Source organism: Hyalella azteca, unplaced genomic scaffold, assembly GCF_000764305.2.
Source record: "Hyalella azteca isolate HAZT.00-mixed unplaced genomic scaffold, Hazt_2.0.2 contig11291, whole genome shotgun sequence".
Taxonomy (NCBI): Eukaryota; Metazoa; Arthropoda; class Malacostraca; order Amphipoda; family Hyalellidae; genus Hyalella; species Hyalella azteca.
The window spans coordinates 28,267-41,172 of record NW_025941292.1 but is presented as its reverse complement, the minus strand read 5'-3'; positions in this window follow the sequence as shown (position 1 = coordinate 41,172).

Here is a 12,906-nt window from a genome sequence, read left to right as displayed (position 1 = left end):
TCAACTCATCAAGTTCGCTTAATAATATACGAGTGGGAACATCTTACCTATGCTGGTAACTACAACTGTATATCCGGCTGCTCTCTGACAAATTTATTGTTGCGGTTTGAGTCTCCAGTTTACAGGTATCCGTGATCAAAACGAGCCCGGCTTCAGTCTGAACCTCGAGTTACCGAGTATTCGTAATCAAAAGAAGCCCCGGCTTCAGTCTGAACCTCGAGTTACCGAGTATTCGTAATAAAAAAAAAGCCCCGGCTTCAGTCTGAACCACGAGTTACCGAGTATTCGTAATCAATGCGACCCCGGCTACAGTCTGAACCTCGAGTTACCGAGTATTCGTAATCAATGCGAGCCCGGCTACAGTCTGAACCTCGAGTTACCGAGTATTCGAAATCATAATTAGCCCGGGCTACAGTCTGAGCCTCACGGCAGGCTCATCATAGAGGATGGTCAGCCCTGAGATTGTTGCTTGAATTCCATGCTACTGAACAGATGGTGATGCTCAAATTTTTTTTTGTGACTTAGACCTTCAGGTAAACGAGCCGTGGATTGTAAATACAAGGACCAAACCTTGCGACAAACAATCCTGTCAAGTCGGTAGCTAAAAAATATATATATTTTTTAATATTATGAATTCCGACGTGTAGTAGTTGATTTTGATTCCAACGTTCAAACTCAAATTTCAGTTTAACACATGTTACATAAATATGCTAATTATAAATTTTTCGCTGCACTCACATTACTATGCTGAGAAGTTTCATATTTAAATAGAAAAATTCATGTCACAATGGGAAATACGAAGTGTTTTCCGGAAATGCCGCACAGCCTTTCTTAAACATTTCTCTGTTAAAGCGAATTAAGCATTGGTTAATTCTTGAGATTAACTCGCAATTCGATACAATATCTTGCAACGCTTTGAATTTTACATAAATACTCATTTATGTTAGCTGGTTTCAATATTTTTTTTTACATTTACCATCAGTAAATTCAGGATCCACACCAAAATGTTAATATTTGGGGGATATCTAAAAAAATATTTGGGGGATTTCACGTTTTGCGTGGCGAACGGGACCGAGAGTGTGCCTAGCAATCACGCAGCATGGTCGCTGGGCAAACCCGATCCTACAGAGACGCTGGACAAAAATACACGATGCTCGAATTTATTCACGTACGCATTTATTCCGGCATCAATGGTACGTAAAATTTGTTGGTAATATTCTTTGCCCTAATTAAAATTATATTGAGGCTATCTTTAGCAATTTATGATAATATAAAATAACCACCTGACGGCCTGGCTTTGCTTGGGATTTATAATCTCAGAGATTGGCGAATACCGTTAACCTGGAAATATGTATTTAATCTTAAATGAATGTGTTGAAGGATTTTGTGTGGGTTTTAAACCTGGTGCTGTAAATACCATTTATGTCGGGATATCACCTGGGTCCGGAATTTTCGTATAATTGTATTTGTATCAGTGATATCAAAATGGCGGAGAAAGGAAGAAAGCATGAAGAATATTTTGAAGTGCTTAAATTTTTTTATGAGGCGTTCATGATAATTTGATACAACATGGCTTTTAGATATCATAGCTGTATCCTATTTAATACAATATAGCTTTATTCACATGTTGTAAAACTATATCATGTTTAATTCACATCATTCAAAACTGAAAAAAAAACTTCAAAATCCCCCTCAAATCCACATTTTACCAAACTAGACAAAATATAGAGACAAAAAATCTAGTCGACATTTATATATTTACGTATTTAGTTTTTTATTTTGCCATAATTTTTGGCCTTGATTACGTGCATACATGCTTGCAACTCGGCCCTGTATTAAACTACATAGATTGATTTCTGATGCCCTTTTAGGTAATTCATTTCACTAGAATATTGATCGCTGCGTGGCTGTTATCAACCTCGAGTCATGCGAGTTCCTCTGAATAATTATGCACGCAGGTACAGTCACGTTGATAAACATTAAACTAATCCTCCTTGGTTTAGCAGTGCCCGATAGCTGTTTTGTAAGCTGGCTCAAAAGGCCACAGTATAATTATCTGTTTTTGATTCGTGTATTCAGTTTGAGTATTCAAGTATAAGTATCTAATCAATAGGTATTTCTAAACAGAATACATAAATCTTCGTTGTTTATGATTTGTTTTATATGTTGACTGTACTGAACTAGTTTTTTCTGGGCACGGATCACCGCTGGCAGCCGTTATGCTTGAACTCTGACATCGTCCGTGATTGGACCAATCAAAACTCGCGTATTATTACGCGTCAATAGAGCCCTTCCCCCCTTCCTGTTCTTGTAAAAACAAGGCGTGGACCGTTATTTGATTAATCCCTTGTACACGAGGCCAGTTGTGGCGACCACTATATCTGGCCAGTAGTAACCGCCACTAATCAACGGGCTGGTCGCCTCAGATAGAGGAGGAGTTGCTTCGAAGGCCACTATAGAGAGTGGCGGCCAATTGCTGGTCGCGTTTGAACAAGATCAAGTTCGCATTTGTTTTTAAGTTATGCTAATAAAATCATTATAATTCATTGAATATAATTAATCTCATAATATGTGTCATTCACGTCACTCGCAATTATGATGGAACCTTGAGACATTTGTGACTGAAATAAATTTTTCGTACATTTTATCGTATTCAGAACGTTACTGCGCACCGAGTTTCGAACTTTTACATTTATTAATTCACATTACTATGAGCTATAGTACGACTTGATTTTAGCTAGAGTTGTAAGCCACTAATGATTGAATTAATGTGCCAAATTAATATTTTCCATTTATCACATTTTATGGAGTTTAAGTTGCAAACTTTGTAAACTGTTTGCATATCATGAAGTATCACTTTGCATATCATGAAGTACATCCTATTATTACGATCAAAAGTAAATTTTTCGTCAACTTCCCAAAAATTACTATTTTAATCATAACGAACCTCATTGTTTTCATATTCATTAGTATATCAAATTGATTCTCAACGAAAAGCACGAATTCTATAATGAAAGGTTAATATTTTTTCGAACCAATCAGGTTCACACTCACAGTTAAGAATGACTAAAAACGTAAATTTTAGTCATAAATCACCGTCAACTCATTACTCTCGCTATAATTGGTAGTGTGCAGGCAGGGTTCACCACTACTTACCTTGCACTTGACCTTAAGACTCGACTCTCAGACATATTATTTAACTCGGTAATTCGTACCATTAATCTTAAAGGTCGTCTTCTGGACCGACCCTTGATCTTTTGCATCCCCGTTCGAAAGTTTGGAGCAGATATGGCGAGTTGTGGTGCTGACATTTCTATTTATGGGAATACGTTGAGAAGCTTTTAATTTTTTGTACTGTTTCCGGCGCAGTTATGCAAAATATTTGTTTGTGTTTTTTTGTGTACACACAAGAGAAGATGCACCCTTAACTGTAATCAAAGATGGCCGCCTGAGTGAAAAATTTTTCCGACGCAGATTCGAAGTGGTAGAAAGAAACGAGCTCAAGTTCACTGTTGAATAAGTCCTGAGTATAATCTTTGTACACAACAAATAAATGACTATTTTTTCGCGTACAATTCACATGAAAGGGCAAGGCCAAGACCCAAAATCCCGTCGAAGAGAACGCGACCTGCGCGACCGTTCTGTGGTGGTGTCACCGACCGCAAAGCTCACTACTTGAGTGTTGGCGGTTGACCCAACGCAAGGCTCTAAAGGCGCATTGTTTATGTGGACAATGACAACACGAAAGTCTGCGTAAACTATATAGTGTATGAATGACCGATGTTTGTGTACCTTAAAGATGCCATTATATAGTGACAACAATGGTGAAGATAGATAAGTTCACTATATGATTCTACTTAAACCTAATTGTGCATGTTGAGGAATCGATTTTAAAGACTTCTATCCCTAATCTTAATCACTCATGTCCTGTGTCTTGATCTTGCCGGGGAAACATGATGCCAGCGACTCAAGAATCGAGTTTTTTGGTCCATTAACTGCAGAAAACCACGAACCCATTTGTACTATTACATTGCTCGATTATTACTAAAATTACTAATTTTGCTGCTCCACTGAAAAATAATTTCTGCTGAGTCTGATCAGAGTTTAAACATGTACTTATTTATTCAATATAATTACCGAATTTGGTATATCCTTAGTGAATAAGATCCTACTTAAAATTTACCGCTCTGTTTAAGAATTACCAAAATCAACACCTCTTCTAACCGACGTAACTCTGGTCACAGGTCATTAGACACGAATAGCATTTACTTGGATCAAGTTATCCGTAATCAAAGAGGTAATTTATTTATTTCGATCGACCGCTCCCTTACCTTGATCTTTTGCTTGCCTTGAAATACTCCACCCTAGCATTGGTGGACCATCTTCTTTGCATGCGCCGAAATATGCCCTTGAGAACAGCAACATCCGATGCGCTATGTATAGTCGGTTTCACGTCAATGGGAAACTGACCTTGAGATGCATGGACTCAGGATAATTAACGGAGTTACTCATTTAATTTTTCATTCACCCGTTGTGAATTTTATACAATTAGATTACATGCTCGAAATATTTTACTGTATATTAAAAAGATTTGCCCTCAATGAGTTGAGCGTTTATTTACAAGCCTGAACTAGGATTTAGCCGTAAAAACTGGTTGATATCTTAACGGTATTCCAGGCGAAAATGATCTTACCATACTTGTTTTACTCAAGTACGTGCGCCAGCATGACGACTTTATCCAAACCCCATCATTGCCTGAGCTTAAACAGGTTTAGTTGGCAGCAGACTAATATAGTTTAAAATGCATCGCTCTAAAGTTCATTCGTTAATATTACAAATGCATAGAAACTAACAACAGCCTGAAGCAGTTGTTTACTTCTATTAAAATAATATTTGGAGATCATCACTCCGAATGCAGTTTTATATCCAAGTTAATACTACATGAAGATTAATAATTACAAGGCAGTGTTTAATGCAGAAATTCAATAATGCAATACTGCATTTTTTCTTTTGTTCATTGCTGACACGTCGTAATGAGCAGAAAGTCCCACTTGCTCATTTGGAAAATTCCTCATTTCTTCTACAAATCTAACTTTAGAAAATTATATTCGAGTCATCAAAACAATTTGCAGGCCACGAGTCTTTTCATCCCATGATTTTCCTAGAGAAAAATATTGTTCTCGTTGAAATCAACAAGGTGATTTAATCTAAATACCGCGTAGCATTTCGGTATGCCTGGCCTTGCCAAGACGAGAAACCAGTTGTAGGCGCTGAAATTTCATACCTTTGCAAGATAAGAAAGCAGGTGTAGGCGCTGAAATTTCAGACCTTGGAAGACGAGGAAGAAGTTGTAAGCGCTGAAATTTCATACCTTGGAAGACGAGAAAGAAGTTGTAGGCGCTGAAATTTCATACCTTTGCGAGATGAGAAAGCAGTTATAGGCGCTGAAATTTCATACCTTTGCAAGATGAGAAAGCAGTTATAGGCGCTGAAATTTCATACCTTTGCAAGATGAGAAAGCATTTATAGGCGCTGAAATTCAGACCTTGTACGACGAGAAACCGGTTGTAGGCGCAGAAATTTCAGACCTTGGCATGAAATATCAGAGAGCGCGGGCGCTTGCAGCTCTCAAGGCAGGCGAGCACAACCATCAACAAGCTTTGGTCCTTGTGTTGAGTGTAGATTTTTTGTCACCAACGATCGTAGGAAGCGGGACCATGTGCGATCTCTTATCAATGCTGAGCTTACCTGTCCTATGCTGATCTATTGCAGAGACATGGCTTATGACTGCAATGTTTAATGTCTTGATGTTTATTAGTACATACGAAATAAAGATAAATTATTGGGTAAGTAAGCGAGATAGTTGCTTTTTCGTTCTATATGAATATAAGAGCAAGCTCCAAGCATGCAAACAAATACAACGACTATCCCCATTTTAGTCAATTGCCTGAAAAAATCTAAAACTTCTCATGGTATTCGTGATGATATGATGCTACGACTTTTTTTATTGTATTATCGTCCATGTTATGATGCTTTGTAATATGATGCTATTTTATATATTTAACATCTTAGAGCGGAGAGATAAATGTGGGAGTAAATGATTGGTTCTTTGGTTACCTTTACGGCAACGTTAAAAACCATAGAGAGAACTACCCTCTCAGACCCATAATTTCTCAGGTTACATCTCCAATCTACAGGACAGCCCAGGAGTTGGATATTCTAATAAAACCATATATCCCGAAAAAATGTTCACTTGGATCTATTGCCGATTTCTTAGAAATTCTTCGCGATCAGCGCCCATCTGGTTTGCCTATAGCTTCACTTAATTGGCGTCCCTAGCCTCTTTACCAACGTTCCTACAGAAGAAACGTTAGTAATAATTGCCAACCATGTTTATTCAAATGAAAGTTTACAGGCTCCATCAATCCCTAAAAAGGCCCGACTTGATCTCCCCCGCATCTTTACTTCAGAATCGCTTTTCCTGACACCTAACTACATTTACTGTCATATCAACGGTGTAGCCATCGGCAGCCCTTTGGGTCCAACTTTTGCTTTATTTCACGGGTGCGAACTGGAAAACTGAGTATTGTCGGGCGTAAAAATCAAGCCTGATCTCTACTGTAAATACGTCGACGGCATTTTTGTCATTGTTCGGGACGATCGAAGATCACTTGACTGAGCTACGCATGGCCTTGTAACCCGATCCAGTCTTGAAGTTTTGTTATTATACAATTTATAACCGAAACCAAATGACTAGAGGCTATAAGACAGACGAAATAGTCCTCAAATCAATAGTGCTGAATAACATCAAAAGCACCATCACAACCGAGCGAATCAAACTCCTGATTTACAATAATAACAGGAAACTCAAGAATTTACTAATGAAAAATAATCCATGCAATAAGCCGGGACAATTATAAGAAACTAATAATATTATTTACAATTACAAATAATAATAATGTTATTTTATTATTAATAATAATAATGATATTTACAAATATTCATGATACAAAAAAGGTTGTAGACTTGCAAAAGTGTAAATTACATTGGTTTGACCAGCACGACTTTGAGCCGCCGCCTAACATGCCACCTCCAGACCGGAGGACCGAAGAACCACATGAGGGAGGCTCATAATGAGACCCTCACTCGCGCGACGTTGGAGACCCACACCAGAATCATCATGAGATGCCCAGACGCCACAAGACTGGCCATAGCTGAGGCTCTCATCATCAAGCATGAGACTCCAGCTATAAATTTATAAACTACCGTATTTGTCAGGACGTTGAAACTTTCTAGTAATTTATGCTTTATTTTTCATTCTGTATCCATAATGCCCTATGTTTGTACTAACGGCAATTCAAAATTTCAAATGCAAGCGTTGCAAAACTCTTCCCCTACATTATAAGGAATATAGTTGCATTCAAAACGTCGTAAATTATTATAAAAATGTCCCTTGTAAATCTGATATTTGAATTTTCAATTCCTATAAAAAGCCTAATTCGCCGAATAGAGAAAAATACTTAGAAAATTGTCAATAAGAAATACTCTTCGGTCTTCAATGAAACCTGCGTTAAAGAACGACTTCTGCCGAAATACACCAACGCATAAATTATACACTATGAATAAATAATTAAATATTCCCGTGTTTTTCCATATCGAACGTATAATTGAATTGTAGGACATGTAAATAGGTAATTGTACAGTTGAACAGTGCAAGCAACGGCTCATGTTTTATATTAGAACTAACTGTGGAGAATAAATGTTTTGAAACGACCAGATGTAAATGCAGATATTTACGTAGCCGGATTAGAAATTAAAGTCGAATGCTCCGTATCGCTGAGATCGAATATTAATATTAGTTTTTCCAAATCTTTTTCGATCTATTACGGATTTCAATCACGCGCTTTACTCCTGAGGCCTTATTTAAAATCAAACAGAAACATCGCTGGCAAAACGAACGTGTACGATGGGTGGTCGAAGATATTCTTTTTTGTGATATTAATATTTGTTTTTCCGAATCTTTTTCGATGTATTACGGATTTCAATCACGTGCTTTACTCCTGAGGCCTTAATTAAAATCCAAACCGGAACATCGCTGGCCAGACGAACGTGTACGATTAGGGGATCGAAAATATTCTTTTGTGACCGCAAGCTATGATCGTTTTTCATGAACAACTGGTTGCTGAGACTAATTTTATCTTTACAAGTAAAAACAAATTTATTTTATTTTAATGTCAAATCTAATTGAGTTTTGGAAGGAACTTCTCGATGGCGACAAGATGAAAACTGGAAATGTTAGCCTAAGGCAAATTTCGAGTAATTAATTTCCCAACTGTTGGGACTTCAGAATGAACCAACTGCTGGAGATGAAAAACCCTGATGAAAACTACAGTCGTTTTACAGTCGCAATTTGGCCAGCAGCCGTGATTTGTGCCACATATTACACGAGACGAGACGAGACGATTAAATCGCTGCGCTATTGTAACGCAGCAGCGTAGGAGGAATTGCCGTGTCTGTATGTTGCTCTTACAGATTGCACCTTGCTGGTGTATCCGTCTCATAGGGCGATCAGTTCTCATCTATGAATTTTACGCTGATTTTAATTTGAATTATTCAATAATAAATTCATTGTGTCAACTAAAACTGATTCTCACTATATATTATATTTGTTAGTAAAAAATACTTTATACTTTTTTCAATACTTTCTATACTTTACAGCTGATTTTTAATTCAGAAAGCAGATATATTGTTCCATTTCATACCATAATTCACAAAAGTCAGATTTCAAATAACTTTTAAATTTAGGAATGAAAATTATTATTTTTATTCTGATACGTTATAATTTTTTTACCATTCAAAAAACAAGGCTTGCATTAACCGTCTGTATCTCTATAATTAAAATCAAATTTTAATTCAGATGCGTCCAAGACTTGTGCGCTTCAAAATTGACCTAATTTAACGACTGGAAATTCAATATACATTACAATGCCTGCACCCCGTAAAAAGACTGTCCTCTCTCCTTCACCGCAAGCCCTACTTCCTGCAGCCCCAGGGCGGCCTTGTAGCGCTCCACCATTTTTTTGGTGCTCCCTAATTCCTGGATCGCACTTCCCACTCTCACTTTCAGCGGACCGCGACAAAATCCGCTATCGGTCGTGCGTGCTGTGCATCCAGAATTTTAACTTAAATGTGAAACCCAATGATTGGCAGGACCAAATAAACGGGTGGATTGTTAGTTGCCAAGCCGATGCCAATTAGAATGATGGCCAGTGTTCGTAGAAAACGTACCTTTCAATTTATGTTCCCAGTTACTTATAATAAGTAAATTCCGACTAGTTGCTTGATTAAGGACTTTTCTATCTTTGTAAAAATCTGGACCAAGGCATGACATGAACAAGTTTTATGATTGGAAGTTCGTCCATGTTCTTGTGTTTGAGTCCACATATTTGCATGGAGATAAAATTGCGATCTACTGATGGGCTGTATGCATCATTGTCAGGAAAATGTGATGGCTTTTTCTGACTCCATGCCTGTAACAGGTAGGATAAATTTTACAATAGTGCTGCAGACATGGATATTGTTCTAATACTCATTTAAAAACATGCTGACCACACATTGGAATTCCAATTATTGATACATGCATATTGAAATAGCGAAAAAAAGCTGGCAGAAAAGGTTCGTACAAAATTTTTCATCAGTTAAGCACGCATAACTGAATTTCAGTTGCTTGCTGACTCGTTCGTCACCACAAAGCTCGGCGTAACCTCAGATAACGGCTGGGATAAGCGCAAACGTTTCCTCGTTCATTGAAGGAAATTCAACTTAAAACTCTCAGTCAATTTGTTCCTGTCCATTGTACGTAGCAAGGCTGACCCTACATTAGACTTTTATCCCGCCTGCTAAATTGAATATTTTTCGTTTTTATTTTAATTTATGTGCACTTCCCTTGAATACATTTGTAGTTAATTTGATTATTCGTTTTAAATCGATCAGTCGTATTTTTTAATTCACATTATTATTATACCACATTTATGATGACGATTCTTTCCTCGAAACAGCTAGGGTAACATTTATTCATTGTATAGTTTTTCTGTAAATACTTGAGACGTTTGCGGCTTGATGACTCGAACTGAGTTTCAGAACAATTTTTGCTTCCTTTAAATTATTTCACTATAGATACTAATGACATCTCGCGCATGAAACATTACAGTATGTCTTTGTCTTACTTAATTCAGCTGAATTGTCATAATTTTTTTTTATTATTTACTCAGAGGTTTCAACTCATTCATTGTAATTTTTTGTGCAGAAACCTTTCCGTGGATTGTCCAATTTCTTATATTAACGGAAACACTTCACGCGGAAACATTGTACTTAACACTTAACTTAACAGCTTCATTATAACGTTAACGGACAAACCAAAGTATACATGTGTGAGGTAATTAAAGTATAAAATTTCTAAGCTACGCCGTGTATGAGCGTCTCACCTGTTACGATCAGGCACCGCTAACATGTGGGCTGCGCTATGGACATCTTGCAGGGGCTATAATGCGTATTTAATTGTTTACTTATAAATTGCATGAGGTTCCAAGCCATGATATTACTTGAATAACTACGACTATGAACTATTATTTTATTTGCATTTCTAATTTCTTCCCAATATTGTCATGCCGATTATAAGTTAATACAAGTGCTTGAGAAGAATGCCTGTCGCCGTCGATTAGTTCTATTTGCTTCTTAGTATTTATACAATATATATTTATATAGTATATATAATATATAGTATTTTTCGTTGGCGCAGTCGATGCACGTTTTTTTTCGCTCCGCGTACAAATTCGAATCGATTCAAAGATCATTTATCATTGAACATATCAATCGGACGTCTTTCGATTGATATGTTCAATGAGCTTGATCACCTATATGAACCAAAACATAATTTTTTTAGCATTATCATCTTGACTAATTATCAATTATTTGAATTTATCCAATCACTCGGCTACTTTTCACATAATTAAAAGATCGGACAATGCTCGTTTCCTCTCTTCATCAAGTTTCATTTTGAAAAGAACGCTCGGAACTTTTATATTCCAACAAAATTTGCCACATTTACATCACGGATGAGTGATCAGAACGAAAAATGTGTCACATCGAACAATAAAGAGACAAAAAACACCAACAGAGAGAAAAAAGATCGAGCCAAGCAAATTTTATTCTTGAATGAAAAATATCAAATTCGAAGCAAAAAATATGACAGTAAGAAATTTATGCGCAATCGCGCAATGCTGTCAGGAAATTAATGAAGGATGAAAATGTACTGTCATTCCCATGGGCAACCTTCTCATTTCTATGGGTGATCCTATCTTACATAATAGTTTATGAGATAGTGCAATACTTTAAACTTTAATAATCAGAGCAAAGATTTCATGCAAATTGAACCAGTATGGTTCATGCATGCATATTTTGCACGTTGTAGCTTCTAATTGGAATATTTTTAGGAATATTCAGGATTTCTTAAGTAAGACCAATAAGAAGAAGAACGTAAACAATCTTATCGAGTCAAGTTACTCTAGCTTAAAAAAGTAGTTGATCCCGTAGCAGCGTGTGTCGTAACGCGACTCTGCTCTGGGCTTGATAGCGAGGTTTTGTGTAAAGGAAGTCGGCACTTACAGAGGTAAGATTCAGATTATATATTGTTCAGGCTATTATGTTCTATCATATTGTTTTGCTACCATATGATTGTGATGGGTGTTATAGAGATAAGAATTCAGCGTTACTATCGGATGTCTTCCGAATTATTTCTTTCTTTGTAGGGATTAATTGTTGATAAACCTAATAGCCATCCCGCCGCTCCTGTACACTATTGTTCTTGTATTAAAATTTACTTAAATAATAATTAGTTAGTATTAGGGATCAATTCTATTCTTACTAATTGTCGACTCATGTCTATTCTTGTATAAATATTTTGAAAAGGCTAAATCTAATTGAACCTCGGCACAATAGTTCGTCACTCCCGTCGATCATATCTATTAACTCAACTTTTGATAATGATTGTTAAATATACATTATATACTTATGTTCCTGCAAGCAGTATTGTTTCCGTGACACAATAGGGAACTCGTTCTCTGTTCTTGCAACAGAATTAATTGTAACAATAGGAACAGTTATCTCGACCTTGTCAGCTGTAAATGTCCTGCTTGAATGCAGGAAATGAATGACCTTCAGATATATTCTACCATCGTTTCAAAAATTTCGAACAGTTTCCTTCTTGGATTAAAATATTTTTTGAGGGAATTTCTGTTTAATTTTGGTCAATTGCAATTGTCAGATCTATTTTTACGGAAGATATATTACGCGGTTTACACGTTTTGATCTCATGACGGTTAATAAGCCGCAAGGTAAGCTTATTACACGAATTACTGCTAGGTATTGACGATAGTTAAAGTACATACATAGCATAGACATACTTTTTATAACTTTATCAAACGGTTTTTGTTCGTTTTTGTGAAACTTTATGGTCTATACAAATCATATTCGTCTAAACCCGTCCAGTAACACATATATAAAGGCTATTAATGTACATACGCACCATCTAAAAAAATGTATATGCCTGAGTTCTTATCGCCAACACCCGTGATTTCTTTCAAATAATTCCCTTCATAAAGCTTGAACTTGATTTTTAATTATTTCTTTCTTCCGTATAGGTTATTATGTTCATACCCTTTTTCCTGCCACGTGTAAGGTGTGCATGCTATGTACCGATATTTCTCGCGTTTATTTTAGTCGCGTTGCTTGCCGCATTCTCAAAGGCAAGCGGGGAAATTTTCCCAGGTATAATTGAAGCTCATGAATATCTTCTTATGTTTCCGGTTCCGTGAACAGAAAATCAGGGATAAGTATTGAATTATGATT